The 22,240-nt window shown below is 43.8% G+C and overlaps 1 long non-coding RNA gene across 1 annotated transcript in view; it reads left to right on the top strand.

Moving 5' to 3' along the window:
* Positions 1-1,595: 1,595 nt before the first annotated feature.
* LOC111769920 (uncharacterized) overlaps positions 1,596-22,240 on the top strand; it is a 34,246-nt gene continuing 13,601 nt past the window's right edge. Inside the window, exon 1 of the long non-coding RNA XR_002802747.2 lies at positions 1,596-1,917. This is a non-coding gene — a long non-coding RNA (uncharacterized lncRNA). The remainder of the gene's footprint in view (positions 1,918-22,240) is intronic.

The raw sequence follows: 22,240 nt of genomic DNA, 5'->3' as shown, positions 1-22,240 counted from the left end.
CTGAAGCTCTGTCCCCATTAAACACTAACCCTCCTTACCTTCCTCTCAGTGCTTGGCAATCACCATTCTACTTTCCGTTTCTATGATTTTGATGATTTTACATACTTCATATGAGTGGAATCATACAGTATTTATCTTTTTGTGTCTAGCTTATTTCACTGAGCCTAATGTTCTCAAGCTTCGTCCGTGTTGTAGCATGTGACAGAATTCCCTTCTTTTTTAAGGCTGCAGAATATTCCATTGCATATAACACATTCTCTATCTACTCATCTGTCAGTGGACCCTTGCGTTGCTTCCACCTGGTGGCTGTTACGAATAATGCTGCTATGAACATGGGTGCAGACACCTCTTTGAATAGCTTCTTTCACTTCTTCTGGGTGTATATACAGAAGTGGGGTGGCTGGATCATATGATAATTCTATTTTTAACCTTTGTGGAACCTCCATACTTCTTTCCATAGTGGCTGCACCATTTTCAATTCCCACCAACAGTGCATGAGAGTTCCAATTTCTTTGATCCTCACCAAAACCTATTTTCTATCTTTTTGATAGTGGCCATCCCTAATGGGAGTGAGGTGGGTAATACACTTCTTGAGAGAGTTTTTGTTTATTCCATTTGGCCATAGCTCAGATAAGGCTGAGGTACAAAGAGGTAGCTATTCGCAGCACAGCTGGAACATTCGAGGAAACTCCAGCTTCTAATCATGTGTGTGGTGTCCTGGGGTGAGGCCACAGATGAAAGCTTAGCCTTCGGATCAAAGCCCCAGCTTCATCCCCAGCACTTCTGGAAGTGGGCAAGGACCCAGGGTGGTTTACGGGCCTTGTCCAGGAGTGGGCTCACCCCTTCTCCCGCCTCCGTCTCTGTCAGTTGAGACCGTCATATTTTCCTTCAGAGTTCGGGAAATTCCTGTATGTTTTCTTTTCTCTTGGTTAAATAGCTTTTTTTTTTTGCCACAGAAAATAATTCATGCAATGTTGTCATACTATCTCTTTAATACTCTGAAGACACAGCAATGGTAAGAACAGAGAGGGAGAAAGCGGATGGATTGCCAAGCCACAGAGAGGAGAAAAGCCATTTCCCGAGATTCTGAATAAATTGCTCTCAAATTCACAAGTATACCAGCCCGTGTCGAGGGTGTCGTAAGGAAGGCTTCCTGACATGTCTGCCATTTGGCCAGAGCGCGGGAGAAGGAAGAGCATGACCGGAACTCCATCACAATTAGCTGTTTCTTCTCACAAACCCAAACATGGAGAATAATGGAAGAGGCACTCCTCAAAGAGAAAAAGAAGAGAAAGGAAAGAAAAAGAGTTCCCACTGGAAAATGTATACATTTCAAAAGGGAGCCCACCTCCTCTTTCAGAGGAAAATGTTTAGAGAAGTTCCCCACACCGCATTTTCATCTTTAATCATTAATTTAGAAACACCTACATTTTGGGGATTGGAGACAACCAGGAAAATCAGCTCAAGACATAAGCCCAGGAAAGAGAGAGCTTTGAGACGCGCTTCCTCTTCTTCCTCCTAGATCTTCCTCCCGGTTCAAGTTCCTTTGTTGTGTATGTTCTTTGTTTCCTTTGGAACTTAGAACCTTTGAAAGAGCCCAACATTGAGCGCAGTCATGGGACACACCAGCTCAGGGATTCCTTTCCTTAACCATACACTTCCAATTTATTTCCCTCAATATTAACTTTCTGTGTTATGAATAATTGATTGACCAATTTAGTTGCAGCTCACACTTCCAAATGATTCAAGGCAAATATGACATTATTGGGCAGGTGGAGTTTGCAAACCAAAGGAGGCTCACTGGACACCTGCTTCTCAACAACACGAAGGGAACATGAGCCCGGACCCTAGCGCTACCGAGGGTGCGGTCAGTCACTGGTGCATTTGGTTGCACAAAATCGTCAGATGCAAGGCCTGGTGAGTAACTGGAACAGGAAATCTGGGGGATCTCCTGGATGTCAACGTTGTATTTACTATAAGACCTCTCCTCGGCTCATGCTCTTTCTTTCATGTCTTATTTTCATATTTTACAGCCAGGGTATTGACGTTCCTTATAACAAAGGAAAACACATCCTCATGTTTAAGCTAACACGTGTCTAGTCACTGCATCCCATTCTTTGCATAGATGGCTGGTTTTAAGCCAGGCAAGAAAGTTGGCTACACCCCTTTTTTCCCCTCTGCCACCACCGTCACCATCAGCTCGGAGGTACCATTTATCAGGCCTGGCTCAGGGGTCCTCTGACTGTCAGCCACACCGAGCTTGCTGTTCTCCAGTCTAATGAGCCTCAGACACCTCCTCACACAAAGGAAGGAAGGAACATTTCCTTTCTCACTGGGTGGTTCCCAGCCGTCTTCTCTGTTCAAAGCGATAGGCGTGCCTGCCTCCTGCAACCATCAGAGTCTGTGCTCGGCTTTCTGAACGATGACGCGAGCCGCCACACTCTGGAGCGGGGCAGAGGGCACTGTGTTCCGTTTTATTTATTTAAGATGCTTGCCAGAGAGGATTCTCTGCCTCCTTGGTTGTTTTCCCACCTCTGTTCTCAAGGTTGGCAGACCCGTTGGGTCACCATGCTCAGTCTTTGGGGTTTGCCACGCCAACGGCGTTGTTCAGAGGGACGCTCCCGCCTCCTCAATGGAGCAGCCACTTCCTGTGCACGCTTATCTCACACTCATATCAAAGCCACGAGCAAACATGGGGCGACCCTAACGGTCACTCGTGAGCTTTCGCTGTGGAAAATGGATCTGTACTCACTGCCAAACAAACCCACTTTAGGCAGTAGGTAGAACCGAGAGTGGATGCAGACGGTCCTTGAGTCTGAGGAGTGGGGACTCCAGGGGTAGAGCAGACGAGAGACAGACTGCCGGGAAATTGGCCCTCGTCAACTAGGGTGATGCACCCTGGCCTTCAACCTCCTTTCTATGACTCACGGAGAACTCTTAGCCTAGATAGCTACCTCTCCCACTTCTGCCTGTGCCGGGTTTCCTTGGCCTCTGCTTCTGCTGTTTCACCTTCCCAGTGGCCAAAAATAAAGATGCGCCCACGAGCTGCCTTGCGTTCTGAGGGAGGACTGAGGCTGCCATGAAGCCCTGGGAGCTCCAATCCTGCTCCGCTCCCCAAAGTCGCCTAGAAACGCTAAACCAGCGCTTTTCAAAACACACTGTGCACACCAAAAGGCTTGGGGATCTTGTCAAAATGCAGACGCTGCTGCAGCAGACCTGGGGTGCCTCCCCTACCCTGAGTTTCTGCATTTCTTACTAGGCGATGCTGTGGCTGCTGTCCTCAACTGCACTTTGAATCCACTACCTTGATTGTCCTGATACCAAGTAGGAACAAAACAGGCCTCCTGGCTATGAGCGTCTCCCACCCCATGCTTCTTACTTTCTTGCCCAGGAGCACTTAGGAAAACAACAACTTACTCAGCGGAGGGAAACCGCTTCCTGTGTTTGACAGAATCTGTCGTGATGAACATGGCCAACACGATGGACCTAATTCTTGGTACCAGGTGGGTTGTCTCTATGCGTGATTCCAAGAGCGAGGCTCTACGAGAATCCCCTTTTACTGATGTGGAAAACTGAGGTTAAGGGGAGTTAAGTGTCTTGCAAGCTCACGGCTGAGCTGGTCCTTGGAGGGAGCATGCCTGGCTGCATTGCCTCACTGAAGGTGACAAGATGTAGTGAGACTTCTGCTTCTGGGAAGATGGAGCCGGTGCACAGCTCCCATTCCTCCTCTGAGTCCAGTAAGAACTCCAAGACCTCTCTCTCTCGATACAGATTTATGTCTATATATGTATATCAAAAACCAGAAGACCCTGAAAGGTGGCGAGCAGAGGCAGACCTCCCAGGGACCGCCAAGAACAACATAGTGATGAATGATTCTCTGGGTTGTTTTGGGGTCTCATATATCCCAGACTGGGGGCACTCGAGAAGCCAGAAACCTGGAAACACTAACTGGTGCAAACCAAAATCCTCCCTCCAGGTCTGCTCTCTCTAACCAGAGGCTCAGGAAAGTGGAAAGCTAGCCGGGCAGGAAACCTTTAGACAGTAATTGCTCAGCTGCAGGCCACCGAAAACCTTTGAGGGCACCTCTACCCACACCAGCAACGGCTGATGGAGGCTAGACTTTTGTCCTCAACGGGCTAGAAGGAGGCACCCCAACACTGGCTCAACATTTGAAAATCACTCCGTGTAATCTATCATATAGACAGGCTAAAGGAGAAAAAACCACTTATAATAACAGGTGACACGGAAAAAACATTGGGAAAAATTCGACGCCCAATTCTGATTAAAAAAAAACCCTCCAAAGTATAGAAATAGAAGGAAACTTCTTCAACATGAAGATGATAATCTATTAAAAAAAACCCACAGTAAACATTATACTTGGTAGTGAAAGACTGAATGCTTTTTACCTAATATTTGGAACATGGCAAACATATGTGCTCTCACCACTCTTATTCAGCATATTGCTGAAGTTGTACCCAATGTGATAAGGCAAGAAAGAAAATAGAAAATACATACAGATATGAAACAAAAAAATTAAACTGCCCTTTTTGCAGAAAACATGATTGTTTACTTAAAAAATCCCAAAGGAATCTACAAAAAATCTCTTAAAACTAATTAGCGAGTTCATTGAGATTGTAGGGTAAGTGATAAACGTACAAAAATTAATTTTATTTCTATATATGATACAAAATACAATACCAGCAATGCACACTTGGACATCAAAATTAAGGGACGATATCATTTGCAAATAACTAGGTATAAATGCAGCAATACACATCTAGGACTCACACGCTGAAAACGGTAAACACTATTGAAATAAATCAGAAAAGATCTGACTAAATGGAGACGTATGTCGAGTTCACGTGTGGGAAGACTCAACATTGTGGAGAGGTCAATTCTTCCCTAACAACAGGCAGGCCTCGCACAATTCCTATGAAAACCATAGCGAGATTTTTGTGGCTCTAGACAAGATTATTCCAAAATTCACGTGGAAAGGCAAAGGGAACAGAATAACTAAAACAACTTTGAAAACAATAAAGTAGGAGGAATCAGTCTCCTTGATTTCAAAACGTATTATAAATCTGCCATAGGTCAATAGAACAGAATCAAGACCTCGGGAATAGACCGTCACAGACGTGCCTGGCCGGTTTCTGACAGACGCAAAAACATTTAAAGGAGAGAACTGAACTTCATCAAAATAAAACTTTTGCTCTGAAATGACCCTTTAAAGAGTAGGAAAATTTCAGAGGCTGGGAAAATACGTCCAAACCACATAGCTGACACAGGATTAGTATCTAGATTGTTCAAAGAACTCTCATAACTCAACTGCAAAAAACCAAACAACCCAATGAGAAAATCGGCAAAAGTCATGAAGAGACATTTCAGCAAAGAGAACATACAGCACGTGAGGAAGAATTTTACATCCTCAGCCATTAGGAAACTGCGAATTGAAACCACCACAAGATCACACCAACGGCATACGGCAAACACCGATTAGAGTGGTTAATTTAAAAAATAGGGACAACGCCAAATGCAGAGAAATGGGCCCCCTCATGCGCTGCTGGTGGGAATATCAGTGATAGAGTCACTCTGAAAAGCCGCTCAGCAGTTTTCTATCAAACTAAACACGGAGTTAGCATGTGCCCCAGCAGTTGCACTATTGGGCATTTATCCCAGAGAAATAAGAACTTATGTTCACACAGATCCTGTGTGTGAATGTTCGTAACAGGTTTATTCACAACAGCCCCAAACTGGAACAAACCCACATGTGCTTTAACAACTGAATGGTTAAACAAACATGGAATACCGTTTAGCAATACAAGTAATGAGCTATTGAATACGTAATAACATAGTTGCACCGCCGGAGAACTACGCTGAAGAAAAAATCCCAAATGTACATAGGAAATCATCCTATTTATATAAGCTTTTTGAAATGACAAAAAGTTACACAAATGGAGATCAGATTAGCAGTTGCCAGGGGTTAATGAGGGATTAGCGGCAGTGAAAAGATGATGTGCCTATAAAAGGACAACGTGAGGGATTCTCGTGGCCACGGGGGTGCTCTGGCATTTAATCAAGGTCGGTCTCCTGGCTGTGAGATTGTGTTATAGTTTTGCAAGATGCTACCATTGTGAGAAACTCCGCAAAGATTACAAGGAATCTGTGTTATTTCTTACAACTGCATGTGAATCGACAATTATTTCAAAATAAAATATCTAATTCTTAAAAAATTCACTGATATAATTGGTTTTTAAATACCTGATATTAAAAGCATTTCTGAACTCCAACCTCATTTGGATTAAGTGAAGACAGAGGGTTTTCGGTAACATAACCCAAGAAGAAATCAAATTTGGCTTTTGCACGTGACCAGTCAATATTTGAAATATGCTTCCTGGCTGGGCCAAAAAAATGTGCCTTCAGTGAACTGGAGAATGCAAATTCTGTCTTTGAAATTGTCCTGGGACTTACCAAAAAGAAAAAGGAAGTGCAAGAAATTGAAAAGAACTATCTACCAAATAAGCATAAAAGTGAAACAAAAAATATCTTGTGGAAAAAGGACTCTTAGAAGCTGTTGATCCTCGTGTGTTTGCTAGAAATGAGTAAACCTCATTTGTCTGGCTTATATTGAGAAAGTTTGACTTAAAATCTAGCTCTGGGGCCGGCCCAGTGGCGCAGCAGTTAAGTGTGCACGTTCCGCTTTGGCGGCCCGGGGTTTGCCGGTTTGGATCCCGGGTGTGGACATGGCACTGCTTGTGAAGCCATGCTGTGGTAGGCGTCCCACATACAAAATAGAGGAAGATGGGCACGGATGTTAGCTCAGGGCCAGTCTTCCTCAGCAAAAAAGAGGAGGATTGGCAGCAGATGTTAGCTCAGGGTTAATCTTCCTCAAAAAAAAAGAAAAAACCACACTCTAGCTCTCCATATCATCTGGACCAAAGTTCTTTCCTTTATTGTGAACACGGCGGTGAGTGTTCTGAGACAAAGCTTCTTTATTTTATTAATGAAGACATCTTGTTGTTTAAGTACTTTTGGGGAAAAAAATCAATTTTCTCTAATTAACTTTTGTAATAATCATATCAAAGCATTTACGGAATGCCCGAGGGCTTTCCCTAAATTTGCTCCCTCCACAAATCTATAGAGTGGGAGGTAGTCTGCCCTCCTGGGCTCACAGTCCCTCAGGGCAGCTGGCTTCCCTTCATTTCCACAAGGAGCTGCTCTGATTATCTCTGTGCTATACTCCAGGGGTTCTCAACTGTAAGTGATTCTGTCCTCCTGGGGACACGTGGCCATGTCTGGAGACATTTTTGGTTGTCCCAACTGTAGGAGTGCCTCCTGCATGGAGTGGGCAGAGTCCAGCCCCACAGCAGAGGATGACCCAGCATGCAACGTCACTCATGCTACGACTGAGAAGCTCTGTTGCTTAGAAGAAACAGCTGCTGAGAAGTCAAGTTGTTTGCTGGAGAGGAGCCAGCTGGGCTGCGGCACAGCTGAGATTTGACCCCAGGTCTGTCTCACCGCTCTGACTCGCTAAGTTCCACCACCTGGGACCCCTAAAAGTATCAGCAACTTTGATGAAAATCCTAAACAGCTGGCCGCCCGGAGAACACCTGGATAGCAGAGGAGCAGGGTCCAGATGCTGTTACCGTGCGTACCAGAACCCAGGGGCTTTGCGTTGGCCGCAGGAAGAAGCTCTTACATAGTCACCTGCTGTTTACCCTTTGCAGACTTTTCCCAACATCCGACCTTGACCCTTCACTGTGATCTTAAAGTCTGGCTTTGGATCCTTGGGAGACCCCAAGGCACAGAAGGGAGGCTGACATCATTCTGGCCCCTACAAAGGAGAGGCTCACCCACAATATGTGGCATTTCCCTCCCTCTCCATTCCACTCCATCATCCCATATTTTTTTCCTGTGTTTGAGCAAAAAGATGAGACCGGGAGAACAAATTTAAAATTAATCTAATCGTGGAAAACAGAGGTCACCACCACCTCCCCTCAGAGCAAACAGCACTTTATTACTTTCGTCTGTGTCCGCTATCGAACCACAGCTTAGTTCAAAGGGAACAGAAGAGACTTCCTTATTTCGTTCCCTCTTGCTTAAACAAATAGTAGCATTCTTAGAAGAGAACTCACACTACAGCGAATTACATTATTTTCAATAAATTCCAACAGTGCTGCTATAGTAACTGTCTGAACCATGATTAATGTAGGAAACATTAGGAAAGCGTGTTATTATTATTCTAAATTAGGTTTTGCTTGAATTAATTTTTATGCATGGTTACTAAGACATAAAAGAGTTTCTGAATTGCTAATTGTAACATTCCTTCTTTGGAGATAAGATGAGATTGGGAACACAAGGGCACCCTGCTGGAGGATTTTTAGTTTGGATATTTGCCTAAGGGCCAACATATTATTTAGTCAGTAGCCGGCTAAGCAACTGTGGCTTGACACCCATGGAGTCTTTAGTTCAAAATTTTCTTTTCACATCGCCCATCTGAATCTCCTTTGTGGAAAAGGCACAATGGTTATTAATATCATATCATTTCCACGCTGTGTGGAGGGTAGGAAGGCAGGGAGGCAGTCCCCTACAGAGCCAATGGCACTCTTTCCTTTCTCTTCTCAAATCTCTTTCTTGCCAATGATGATGGGAAAAATAAAAATAATAATATGAAGAAGCGTCGATTGAGTGCTTTCCCTGCGCCACAGATGCACCAGAGCTTTGCCCTCGTTCGCTTCATGAAGATGAGTGCTGCCATATGCAGGACATGGTGGCGGCTGCTCATGGAGTGGCGAACGCTGGCCTCCATCCCCATGGAACCTACATTTTAGGGAAACAGACAATAGGTGCCTGGGATGAAGTGGGCAAGGGAGAAAGTGATCGGAGGAGAGTCAGAGAGAGGATGGGTATATGGACAGACGTTGCAGGGCCTTGCAGCACACTAAGGGGATCTTGGCTCTTCCTCTGAGGAAGCTGGAAAGCTGGAGGAGTCACGTAAACGAGGGATTGGTCTGACTTTTGTCCTAACAGGGTCCCTCTACTGGGGTTGGGAAGTAGACCCCAGGGAGCCAGAGGGAAGCAGGGAGACCTGCGCAGCTGTCCATGGCGAGGGCATTGTGGAGACACAGACCATGGTTGTAGCAGAGACATGAGAGAATTAGCTGGATTCTGGGTGGTTTTTAAAGAGTTGGAAGATTTGCTGGTGGAAAGGGAGGAGGCAAGGAGATGCCAACATTCTTGGCCTTTGCATCCGGAAGTAGAGGCTTTTGTGTCCTGAGGACAGAGCGTAGAGGAGTAACAGGTTTGGGGGCAAAAGACAGGAATCTGATGTGGGGCATGGTAGGTTCCAAATGCTGATCAGTCTTCAAGTGAAGAGATCACTCAGATTCTTGGATGTGGCACCATGGAGTCAGGGGCAGGCCCAGGCAGGAAACAAAGCTTTAGGAGTTATCACAATAGGATGGTATTTAAAGACGCATGCCTGGACATTTGTTGGGGAGCCAATGTAACTGTCTCTCCAATGAGAGAAAAGAATTGAGCCGAGAGGCACCCCCATGTTAAGAGGATAGAGCAGTCGATACTGAGAAGGAGTAGTGGGATAGAAGGAGAAGTGTGAGAATGGCGAGTGAAATCGTTACGACGGGACCAGCCACTGCCCAGCGTGTGCCGAGAGCCAGATGAGGCCTGTGACCAGAGCACCATGATTGTGGGCAGCACAGGGACAGCAGCCATGCGGTGTTTGTGTGGAGTGGTGGGCACAGCAGGGTCTCCAAGAATCTCACTGTAAGCACCAAGGCCCTTCAAAGGCACGGCTCCTTTCAGGGCTAGGAAAGGGACCCTAATCACGTGTTCATGCATTTTTATGAAATTTGCAAAAGGAAGATATTTGAACCACAATTGGTTAAGACTCTAGTTTCTTCCCGTTTTGACTTTGCTCTGACATGCGTCCATCCTTTTGATGATGTTTGAGCAGAGTCCTGGGCCATCTGGGGATCTAGCTTCAGGGAGAACAACTTCAGTGGAAGATAGATGATCAAACCACTCCCAGGTGGAGTTAAGTTGCTGCTGGGCCTCCGGTGTAGACATGGCTTCCAGGAGCACTCCTCTCCCTCCAGGCCCACTCGCTCAGTGTCTGTCCGAGGGGCAGGACCAAAGGTCATTTATAATAAGAACGTGCCCCACAGTGCCCAGTACTGGAGGTAGTGGCTGACCAACAGTTGAACATCTGGAAAGGGAAGCTGCACGGAGTGCATTTTGAATATTCAGAAGCAAGCTTGGAGCTCAAAGATAGGTCTGTGTGCGTATGGAAACTTAGCATACAATGAAGATGACATGAATCAGTGGAGAATGGATGCTTTATTTAGTAGAGGGTGTTCAGAAAAGTAGCTCACATTAAAGAGAAAACAGAAAAAACAAACAAAACGAATCCCTATATACCATCACAAGGGTGACAACAGATGGATTAAAGCCCTAAGTGTGAAAAGTCAACTGTAATGTTATAGAAGCAACGTTGGATAATATCTTGGTGATTTAGGGAAAGAAAAGGACTTTAAACAAAACTTAAAACCACAAGCTGTAAGACAAAACAAAGAAATGAGGGATGTTATATAAAATACAGAAAAGAATCTTTGTCTGTTGAATAAAGACATCCCAGATAAAGTTAACAGAAGAGTGATAGAAGACATTCGCAGTGTCTAAAACTAACAAAAGATTTTTAGGTAGAATAAACAGAAGCTCCTGCAAAACAAAGCGAAATAAAAAGCAATTCTACAGGAAAATGGTCCAAAGATACGAGAAGATGATATACTAAGAGGAATCCCAGTCATCTGAGCATATGAAGAGGTCACGTCATTAGGAATTAGAGCAATGAAGAACAAAATGAGGGAGTGCAGCATTAGAGAGAGAAAATGAAAAAGCTGGTAATACCAAGTGTTGACAAGGATGTTGGGGCTATAGCCATCATCAATCAAGAACTACTGACATGAAGATTCTGATAAGCAGCCGATCGTTACTTGGTCAAACTAATTATATAAATATGCTCAGAACCAGCAACACCATTCATGGTTGCGTATGCCAACAAAATCCTCACTCAGGTTCATAACAAGACAGGCACTAGGATGGACAGGTAAGATGTGGTGGACGCACACCATGGGATTAGCCCTCAGTTAAAGATGAGATGCACATCTTGCTGCCTGGATAGACCTGTAAATGTAACCCAGAGTAAATAATGTCAGAAAAGCAGCCGTGACAAAATAACAATGTACGTTTTGCAAGAACACTTGCGAGCAAAAAGATACTCATTGAATGGAAGATGGCTGCCCTCTGAGTCGGGGAGGGAACGGGAGTGAGGTGGGTGGAAAGAGGGAGACAAAAGGCATGTTGAAATAATGTGCATACGTTATGATTGATTCAGTACTCCTCACACAAATATCTTTTAATTTTAAGATTCTACTTGGCCAGGAACCCTACCCGTCCAGGACTTTGTCACTGAAAAGCTTGGAACCAGAATGTGAACTCCCTGCTAGCAGGACCGTGGCTGTCCGTGGACAGCTGTGATAGAGGATCCAGAACAGGGCTTGGAAAATAGAAGTTACTCAGTCAACATTTTTAAAAATTAATAGTATAAATGAATGAGAAAAGTAAATATTTTTCTTATGCATGTGTCCTTCAAGTCGGGATACGGTCCTCCAAGCCTTTCCAGCCTTTGGCTTTCTTACATGCACCCGTGCTGGCTGCCGTGCCATGAGCAATGTTCCACACTTGGCGAGTTCTGCTCACCTTCCCCGACCCCTTGACCTGGATGATGTCCACACACCCTTTGGTTCTTGACTTAACTGTCACTTCTTCAAGAAAACTTCCCAGACGTCTGCGCTAGGTTATGTCCCCTGTTCACTATTTTCTTTTCCCATTATGTATTCTTTTGCTGGTGACCTCTCACTACTATAATTAGATAATTATTGTCTAATTATTTTTTCATATCTGTCTCTCCTGTTAGATCCCTGAGCCCAGAGATTCTTTCTGATGTTATTGAATTTCTGGTGCCAGACACCTAATATGCAATTTATAAATTTTATTGCTAGAATAATGAGTTCTTTGAATAAAGGAAAAATGAGAATTAGATAATTTTTCTTTTGAGCAGCTTGAGTAGAAGGCTTTAAAAGGGCAGAGAGTTGAAACCATAGCTCTGACCTGACTCTCTATGGGTTTCAGTTTGCGGGCCAGTCTTTGACCCTCATTAGCACATTCAAGCGGAAGCTTATTAGTGGGCCCCTTTGAGTTAACATAGGAAAAGTTTTCCAAAGTCTAGATGAAGAGGGCAGGCAAGTCTCACTCTCAGATGTCAGGGTCTATTTTCCTGAAACTCATCTGATATTTTTGATGGTACGCCTTATTTAAATAAAACAATTTAGTAAATATAGATTTAAAATCTCAGAAAGAAGAAAGTGAGAAATTTATTTCTTAACGACTGGCAGCTTATTTTTAATTTTTGTTGTGAAATGATGATTTAAACTGTGTGTGGTATATGTGTGTGCTATGTTTGTATGTTTCAAGTGTCTCAAGAAAATATTTAAATTCTTTAGTCATTTGGCCTCCAGAGCACAGCCATTGCAATAGCTTTCCATGAGGTTAGGGGATCTATGCCCGGGGGCTAAGGAGAATCCACAGGGGTAGAAACAGCTTAAGTCACTTGGTGTTAGATTTGCCAAGGTCTGTTCTGTTTTCCCATCCGCCCTTTCCAGCCCCAGCTTTGAAACTGGAACTCGAGGCAAGATCCCTTGTTCTTTATTGGCTTATTTATCTCTGTTGGTTAATTGCTTTTTATCATCTGTTGTATGGAATAATTATGTACACATTCCACCAAATTCTGCTTTTTGTTAACATTTTCTTTAGAAATGTGTTGAATTGAATGGGTTTTATGAATGATTGTGTGTGTGTATGTCTGTGGGTGTGGCTATATCTAGCAGTAATTGATCTGTTGCCAACAAGTAAGCATCACAAATTTGGGGATTGGGAGCATCCATTTTTCCAGGCCAAAACCCAATGACCTTCTCTACGTTTCCACATTGACTTTGTTTTCTTATAACATTAGCTTTTACATATCTTCATGGCAATTTTGTCCCTTTGAAGAGATATTTTAAACTGAGAGCTATTTTGGCAGTAAACAAGCTGCGTCTTACATGTTAAGGATGTTTACACGTTGTATCGCTAGCTGAGTGGAATGCCTAGCGACCAAGTGATCATCTTTGAAAACAAATTTAGGCATGGGTATTTTCTTCTGGTTTCCTAAGCAGACATGATCTGGATATTGGTATCCCTCAGAAAAGGTACAGGCAGCTAATGGCTCTCTTTCACTGTTTGCAATAAAAAACTCAGCTAGCACTCAATTGCATTAATCAGATTTTCTTTATCACTTTTAACCCTGGAAGCAGATCCCTAGCATACTAATGGTGTAGATCTTGGGGTGTTAAAATAACTCTATATCACATTTTAGAAGACTTCAGTTAAGAAGGAAAGAGCTTCACAAAGTAAACCCGTTACAGCCACTGTCTCTCACTGCTTACATTAAAACTCTAGAAACAGTACAAACAACAGCTTCCTGAGGAGTCCGAAAAGTAACCAAGAACAGGCACACTGAGGAAGGGGATTCAAACCACGAAAAGTGACCCTTGCAGAGTGAGTTTCTTGCTGTTGTTTTCTCACGTTTTACTTCCCGGCACTGATTTCAGGATGGCCCGAGTTGCTACACTGCACAGCACACATGAGCACAAAAAAGCTGAAGAGAACCCATCGTTCTGGTCACAGAACCGTGAAAAGGAGCCTCAGCTAGGCAGAGAGCGTGAGATGAATTACTCCTTTTCCTTTCCTCACATCTCTCCTAGCACTGCCTCAAGTGTGGCCACAGTCGTGGAACAGGGCAACAAATACTTCGTAGATATTGACACATTTCTTTTAAAGTGTATACGGAGAGGCTGAAGGTCTGGAACAGCCCATGTGACTCAGGAAGAGGAGCAAAATTGGAGGACGCACAGTGCTCGATTTCGAGTCTTACTGTAAAGCTGCAGTAATCAGGACACATGGCGTTGATGAAAGCACAGACACATAGCTCAAGGAACAGAAAGCAGTGGTCAGAAAGAGACCCACGTGAATAGAATTGACTGATCTTTAACAGAGGCACGAAAGGGTAGTCTTTTCAACAAAAGTTGCTGGAATAATTGGCATCCATTGGAAAATAATGAATCTGGATACAGATCTTATACCTTTCATAAAAATTAACTCAAAATGAGGGCTGGCCTGGTTGCATAGTGGTTAAGTTCATGCGCTCAGCTTTGGTGGCCCCGGGTTCCCCAGTTTGGATCCTGGGCTCGGACCTACACACTGCTTACCAAGCCATGCTGTGTCTTGATATAAAATATATACCACATATAAAATAGAGGAAGATGGGTACGGATGCTAGCTCAGGGCCAATTTTCCTCAAGCAAAAAAAGGAAAATTGGCAGCAGATGTTAGCTCAGGGTTAATCTTCCTCACACTCACACACAAAAATTAATTCAAAATGGACCATAGACCTAAATGCCCAATGTAAAACTCTAAAATTTCTAGAAGAACCCATAGGAGAAAATGTAGGTTACCTTTGGTTTGATGATGAGGTTTCAGATACAATACTAAAAAGCATAATCCATGAAAGAAAGTTTTGATAAGATGGACTTCACTAAAATTCAAAGTTTCTAGTCTTTGAAAGACACTGTTAAGAGAATTAAAAAAAAAAAAAAATACCACAACCTGGGAGAAAAGTATTCGCAAAACATCTATTTGATAAAGGATTTGCATCTAAAATATAGCGTATACTATGTTAGTGTATACATATGTATATACCATACATACATAGATACACATGTATATGTATATATGTATACACGTGCATACATTATACATATTTCCCATCTCTGTCTCCAGAGCAGTTACATCTCAAAAGTGATGAACACACCCAGCCTGTAAATCTTGGTTTCTAAATACCATTCTCCAAGTAAAAGAATCACAGTTTCTTGGATAAATGGCTGATTCTAAGGGTTCAATCAAGGAAAATACAAGATGAGCCTGGAGCATCTTGTAGTGGCAGAAATTGAGATAATGCCCCGCCCCAAGATGGGACATGTCACAAGGTCAAAGGAGAATTGGAAAGAGCTCTCAATGGACAAAGGTGGAACCATTTGAGCCATAAAATAAATAACAACACTATGGGATTCTAACCTCAAAAATACACTTCTTCTCCATTAATCCATACCAATATAAATAAGTGATTGGATGAATAAATACAAAGAGGAGATGGGACAAATCTTCCTCAGAGAATAATTCCAAATAATAAACGTAGGTGGAATTCAGGAAATAGAAAAATCACCATTAGACCAAAACAGTAACAATTATTGCAGGAAATATCCACTGAGAAATGCTGAAGTTAGTGGGAGAAATTTGAGGAGAAACAGGTATTTGCATAGCTTCAAAGCTTTTTTCCTCAAAATGCATATTAATTTCCTTGGTGGTTTTAACAAATTCTTTGTTAGTCGTCCCTCCAGGAAAGGGATGTGAAATCCACGCACCTTGAGTACCTGCTGGACTTAGTGCCTCACCTGTTATGAAGAGAGCAGGGGTTGGCGAGCGATGATCGATGGGTCAAAACCAGCCCCAGAACCAGCGGGGCTCTTTTTTTTTACTGCCTGCAAACTAAGAGCTAAGATTTTTTTTACATTTTCAAATGGTTACGTTTTAAATGATACGTAATTTCAATTTTGCCTCTTGATCTGTAAAGCCTGAAAAGTTTACTGTCTGGCCCTTTAAGAAAAAGTCTGCATACGCTGGAATAGAATTTGGCAAGGGGAACGTAGGAAATTTACAGTGAAGAAACTTGGTAGACACCCCTCTACCCGCTAGCTAACTTAGCATCTCCAGTTGTACCCTTCCATGCAGTAATGGGAGAGGCACTTCATCTCTGGAGTCTCCCTCCCTCAGATTTATAACCTCGGTCTCATTGCAAGAAAACATCAGGTAAACCTAACATGAGATACAGAAAAAACAAGGGAAGTCTGGGAAGGTATCACAGGCCAGAGATGGCTTAAGAAGACATGATGACTAAACGCAAAGCCTTACCCTGGATGGGAATCTGGAACAGAAAGAGGGAGTTAATGAAAAAGCTGACACAATTCAATAGCATTTGTAGCTTAGTTAAGAGTGTTGTATCAATGTTAATTCCTTAGTTTTGTGAAACGTACTGCGGTTGTATGAGATATCCCCGTTACGGGGCTCTGGACTAAGTGGACACGGTAAAGTACATTCTGTACTGTCATTGCAGCTCTTCTGTAAGTCCCACCTGATTTCAAACTAAAAAGTTAAAACAGCAACAGAAGAAACTAAGTCGTTTTCAGAGGCAGCTGCAAGGAACGATGGGTGGAGTGTGGCATCGCTGGACCTCTCATAATTTTCATCATCTATTTCCTGGTTACTCCAAATAAAATTAATATTAATAGTAATAATAGTCTCTGATATGTATGATGGCATTTTTTCAGTCTTACACAGAGTATACATTAAAGCATCTTTAGAACACAATACCATCCTAACAAACGTTAAGCTTAACTCTTGTAAAATAATATACTTACTCTACAAGTGCCACTTGCTGGCAAATCCTCTTTGGCACCCTCTTTCCTCCCTCCATGCAGATTCCTGTCTCCAAATTCATGCATGAAATTCCAGAGCCATTGGCAAGAGCTTTGAAGCTTTATCTTAATTCTCACAATTACATGAACTAGACATTACTGTCTCTGTCATACAAATGAGGAAGCCAAGACCACTTAAAAAAATTTATTTTATTTGATTGTGGTAAGAACACTTAACATGAGACCTAGTCTTACCAATTTTACAGTTTCATTAACTATAGGCACAATATTGTACAGCACGTCTCTAGAATTCCTTTATTTTGCATAATTGAGAATTTATGCCCATTGATTGGCAATTTCCTATTTTTCCCTCCCCCTCAGCTCCCGGAAACCCCCATTCTACTCTCTGATCCTGTGAGTTTGACTATTGTAGATACCTCACGTAAGTGGAATCATGCAGTGTTTGTCCTTGTGTGACGGGCTTATTTTGCTTAGCATAACGTCTTCAAGGATCATCCGCGTTGTCATAATGTTGCAGGATTTCCTTTCTCTTTAAGGCTGAATAACACTCTGTACGCACCACATTTTCTTTAGCCATTCGTCCATTGGTAAACACTGAGGTTGTTTCCATGTTAGCGATCGTGAACAGCGCTGCAGTGAGCGTGGGAGTGCTAGTACTTCTCTGAGATCCTGATTTCAACCCTCTTGGATAAATACCTGGATGTGGAATTGCTGGATCGTAAGTTCGTTCTAGTTTTAATTTTTTGAGGCACCTCCATACTGTTTTCATAGTGACTGCACCATTTTATATTTAGACCAACAGCGCGCACGTTTCCACTGTCTCCACATCCTCGCCAAGCCTTGTTGCCTTTTGTTTTTTGATAATAGCCATCCTGACAGGTGTGAGGGGACAGCTCACTGTGGTGCTGATTTGCGTTTCCCAGATGATTAGTGACACTGAGCATCTTTTCATGCACCTGTTCAGGCCATTTGGATGCCTTCTTTGGGGTAATCTCTATTCAAAACCTTAGCCTGTTCTTATTATTACTTGTGCTCTTGAGTTGTAGAAGTTGCTTATCTACTTCAGAAATTAACTTATCTGATACGTGGTTTACAAACATGTTCTCGCATTCCCTAGGTTGCCTTTTCACTCTGTTGATGGAGTCCTTTGCTGCGCAGAAGCTTTTCAGTTTGATCTAAGCCCACATCTATTTTTGCTTTTGTTGCTTATGCCTTCGGTGTCATACCCATAAAGTCGTTGCCAAGACCAATGTCGAGAAGCTTTTCCTCTCACTTTTTAAAGATCCCGGTTATCCAAAGCACCTGGAACACTGCAACGTGTGGGGGAAGGGTCACGTGGAGTCAGCAGGCTCTGGATGGGAGAAGTGGAAAGCAGATGGCTATGGGAGCTGAGGGAGCTGAGTCCCACCGTTTGCATTTGCTCTTGACAAGTTCCTGTGAAAGGAAGTGGTGTGCCGATGGAAGACTCCCTCTGCTTCATCTAGAACAGAGGACGGCCCTGCACTGGGGGCGGAAGGAGGGGCACCGGCGTTTACAGTTCCTGTCTGACTGATACAGACTCAGAGGCCATCAGTGAAGATAAATACTGGAATACAGACTGATCCTCAACCTCCCAAGCGGTCCATGAATTTAAAAAATGAAAATCTTGCCATGGCAAGCAATCAGAAGTCAGTTCACTCACTTTTATCATACCGAGGGGAGAGATCAAATTCGGTGATGTCCTTGGCATGTGGTGCTTTTAAAAACAGCCCTCTAAGGCAAATATGTTTAAGTGAATGCTTAATCTTCTCTTTCTCCCACTGTGGGCCAGGGAGCCAGGGATGGGTTCAGAAAGGAATAGAATTATTTCTGTCCTAGAAGAGCCCGGAGCACGGGACACCTGCTCTGCCTGGACGACAGGCAGCAAACATCCCTGATGTTTTCCACTGTTGAGAGTCCTTCTCCACAAACAACAGAAAAGGCCGGTTGGTCTCGGAAGAAGCCAGTGCATTTTCACCCAAGAGAAAAGCCAGAGGGAGAAAAGTAAAGACAACTAAACGCCTGGGACGAGATTTCTGTGCACAGCGCTGGGGTGGTTTTGGCTCCACTTTCCTAAATGACCTGGTGCACATAGTAATTGCTGTTTCAAAGGAAACCTTCCTGCAACGAAGTGCCACAGAGCTTGAGCTAGCCTCACTCTTACCCTTTCCAGAGAGTGACTTTTCTCTGGAAAATGCTAATAACAGCAAATACCTGCAACACAAGGCAAGAAAGGGGTCCGCTGGGCATCCAGGGTGTGCAGATCGAAGCTTGTGGAGAAGTTCAGTCTGAATCTCCATGTGGCCAATATCTGCTACGCCTATAATTGCTGCTAAAAGTTCAGGGTGGCATTTTGCTGATGTGCCTAAAATAGGCTTCTTGGGGCTATTGGATGCGATGTGACAGTAGTTAAGGTATAAGGGGCAATGATCCAGCGGAAATCTTGTCTAAGTCATTTTGATAAGTGAACTGCCTTGCAAAAGCTCCTTAATTGCTCCCACATTCTTCAATTGTTCCATTTAGCAGGGTCCTTTAAAAGGTCATTAATCAATCACTAAAGATGTGAGGGTTTTACATTTTGCTTGCTTAACAAAACACAGCCCTAACAAAATATCTCCTGCTTAATTTCAGATTGGCTGATACCAGGGTGCCTTCTAATACTAGGCAGTCAATCTCTTTAATTGTGCATTGGAGAATGTATCTGTTTAGCTCCGGGCCAATGCACAGGGGACCTGGAGTTTAGGGGCTGGGTGCAAGGATGAAGAATCATAAGTTGAAGAACTAAATTTTAAAATGTGAGGGTACAAACAGTCTATGTGCTCATTCAATCTCAAGTTTGATGAGGGAAAAATCTTATGCAAAACTGGAAAGACCAGGCAAGCCTGGGCAATGTGTACTTACACACAGCACAGAGGTATGTTTGCAACATGGTTCTGATACATTATGACAATATCCAAAGGCGTCCATCCAAAAGAAACGAACAACTAAATTCCTATGTGGTTGATGTATGTCTAAGGTGGGTTCTCAGGCTCAGCGCTATTGCCATTGCGGGCTGGATGATTCTCTGTTGTGGGGGCTGTTCTGCATGTTTTAGCAGCACCCCTGGTCTCTACTCACTAGACGCCAGGAGCACTTCCCCCACCCAGTCATGACAACCAAAAATGTCTGCACACTTTGAGAAATAGCTCAAGAAATAGCCCAGGTTGCCCCCATTGGTTGAGAATCACTGGTCTAGACCACAGAATTATACTTTGTCCACATGTTACTGAAAATAGTTAATTTATCAAGATAACAATAAAAACCATGTTGAAATATGACTGACTGTGTGTCGCCCACTTTCCTTTAGTCAGTAGGGTTCGTGGACACAGTTGGGGTGTTCTCCCCGCTGGAGTCCTCGCACGTCTGTTGGAGTCTGCACACGTGTGCATCCTTGCTCATTAGCAGCCTGTCTCTTGGCAGCCTCTTCATTGCTATTTTTTTCTAGGAAAAAAAAAGAACAGGGTAAAGTCATGTGGCTAATAGAGGGGAAAACATAGATGGGATGGGTTAACACCAGTGCTTCCTCGATTTCCTCCCAATGCAGCACGCTATCCAGTGAAGAGCAGCCCCAGGGAAAGCATTTGACTCTAAACTCAAGCAAATCAGGTCTTAGGAACGGCTTTCCCACCTGGTGTTTGGGTGGGTTTGTGAAAGCCTCTTAACCTCCCTGTTCTGGGCATCCTCTAGTTTATGAGGGGCAGACACAGCCCTGCCTTCAGGGTGGTTGTGGGTCCCAGGTGAGCAAACACAGGTGAAGTCCAGGCCTGGCATGGAAGGTGACGCTCAGGCCTCCTGGCTGCTGTCGTGGTCTTCCTCATTGTTATGACTCTGAATCTCTACATTTTTAATCCCTGTTCTCTTGTCTGTCTTCTCTATCCACCTGTGAGTCTCTGGAGAGCAAGGCCCATGTGATACCCACTATGTGTGTCCCAGGGCCTCACTCAGTGCCTTGCACACAGGAGACACCCAACAGATGCTGATGGAATAAATGCCAAATGAATAGAACGAGGAGAAGCAGAGGTGGGAGTGGGAGTCCCAGTTTGGGCAGGAGACGGTTTCTGGGTGGACTCAAGGTGCCTCTGTACCTGTCCAAGCATTTGAACCTGGGTGACACCATCAAGTTCCAAAAAAGGGACAGCTCAGGCCATCAGCATAGCTATGGTCCCTCCCCTCTTCCTGATCACAGATCACACATTTCCTGGGCTAGAACAACCTCCGTAAATGGGAGAAACTTAATCAGCCACCCAGGGTGACCACCTGCTGAAATAGCACACCTCCCCTGGGGAGCAACAATTCCTGGAAACATGTGGGAAACTTTCACAACTTGGCTCTAAAAATAATAAATAGGAGGTTGATATTCCAGGGGGACGTTAGAAAAGTGACTTCCTTTCAGATTAACAAGCAGACAGGGAACAGAGTAAATGCTTTTCTGTAAATGTGTTTTTTAAAAAAGGTAGAGACCAGCTTGAGGGAGATTTTATAGCTTGTTTCTTTTGTTCCTCTCACAAGTGGAAATTATGGTTCCAGGATTTTGCATGCCCTATTCTGTATCTTGTAAAATTGCAAAAAACATGGGAAAAGCCAGTGAGATACTGCAGATTTTGCTCTGTTCCCCTGGAATCAAACAAGAAACAGAATTTTCAATTTGAAGGCTTCAGCCTGGAGGGAGGCAGCATGGGGGAGGGACGCGCTGCCTTCTGAGGCAGGGCACTGAAGCTCCTCTGTCGCGCTGGTCTGAGCCCAGCACCAACCACAGAAGCACGCCTTATCACTTTCCTTTTCGGAAGCAGGGGTGGAGGGTGGGTCACGTCCTGGGGTTTTCAAGAGTCTTGAGGTTATCTCTAACGGTATAAAGATCCCAGCAAGATCTCGCTGCTGCTTTCTCTTGCTTTCATTCCAGCTCACTGCCGTGGAAAGCAAACACCAGTAGTGTGCATCAGCGTTCTAGCGGGTCTTGAAAACAAACAATTGTTTGGGAGAGAGACTCCCTTACCTGATGTTTGATGATGAATAAATGAAAAATCTCAGGACCACAGAGGAGGAAGGCAGTGGTTTCTGTTTGGAAGACTGGAGAGGGTTGGAATCTTTCATCTGCCCGTTTGAGTGTGTGTGCGGCAAAGACTGTACATTAATAATGCTTTGACTTGCCTGCTTTCAATTTCAGACCCATTATTCTCCAGAATCAGGTTCCGAATTTAAGTGCGGTTAAGTTGAAGTTGACAATCGTTATCAACAGCAAAAGACTATTTCTAACATTCAGCGATAGACAGGCGGTCACATTCCCAGACAGACCCACACATGATAAATCAGACGCATAAAATTAAAGCGGGAGGGGCCTGAGGATCATCCAGGATCCGTTCGTGGGCCCCGGGGGCGCAGGCCGCCTCTGAACCACACCGAGGCTCGAAGTCCATTTTCAGGAAAAGATGTTAGAAATCTTTTGTGCTGTTTTCTAATGTTGACTAGATATTAACGTTTTAGGGTCCAGAGAGTAGTTCTTATTTTCTTGTTAAATTTTC

This window comes from Equus caballus, chromosome 22 (assembly GCF_041296265.1).
Source record: "Equus caballus isolate H_3958 breed thoroughbred chromosome 22, TB-T2T, whole genome shotgun sequence".
Taxonomy (NCBI): Eukaryota; Metazoa; Chordata; class Mammalia; order Perissodactyla; family Equidae; genus Equus; species Equus caballus.
Note: the sequence above shows the minus strand (reverse complement) of the source record. Positions and strands in the feature narration are given on the sequence as shown.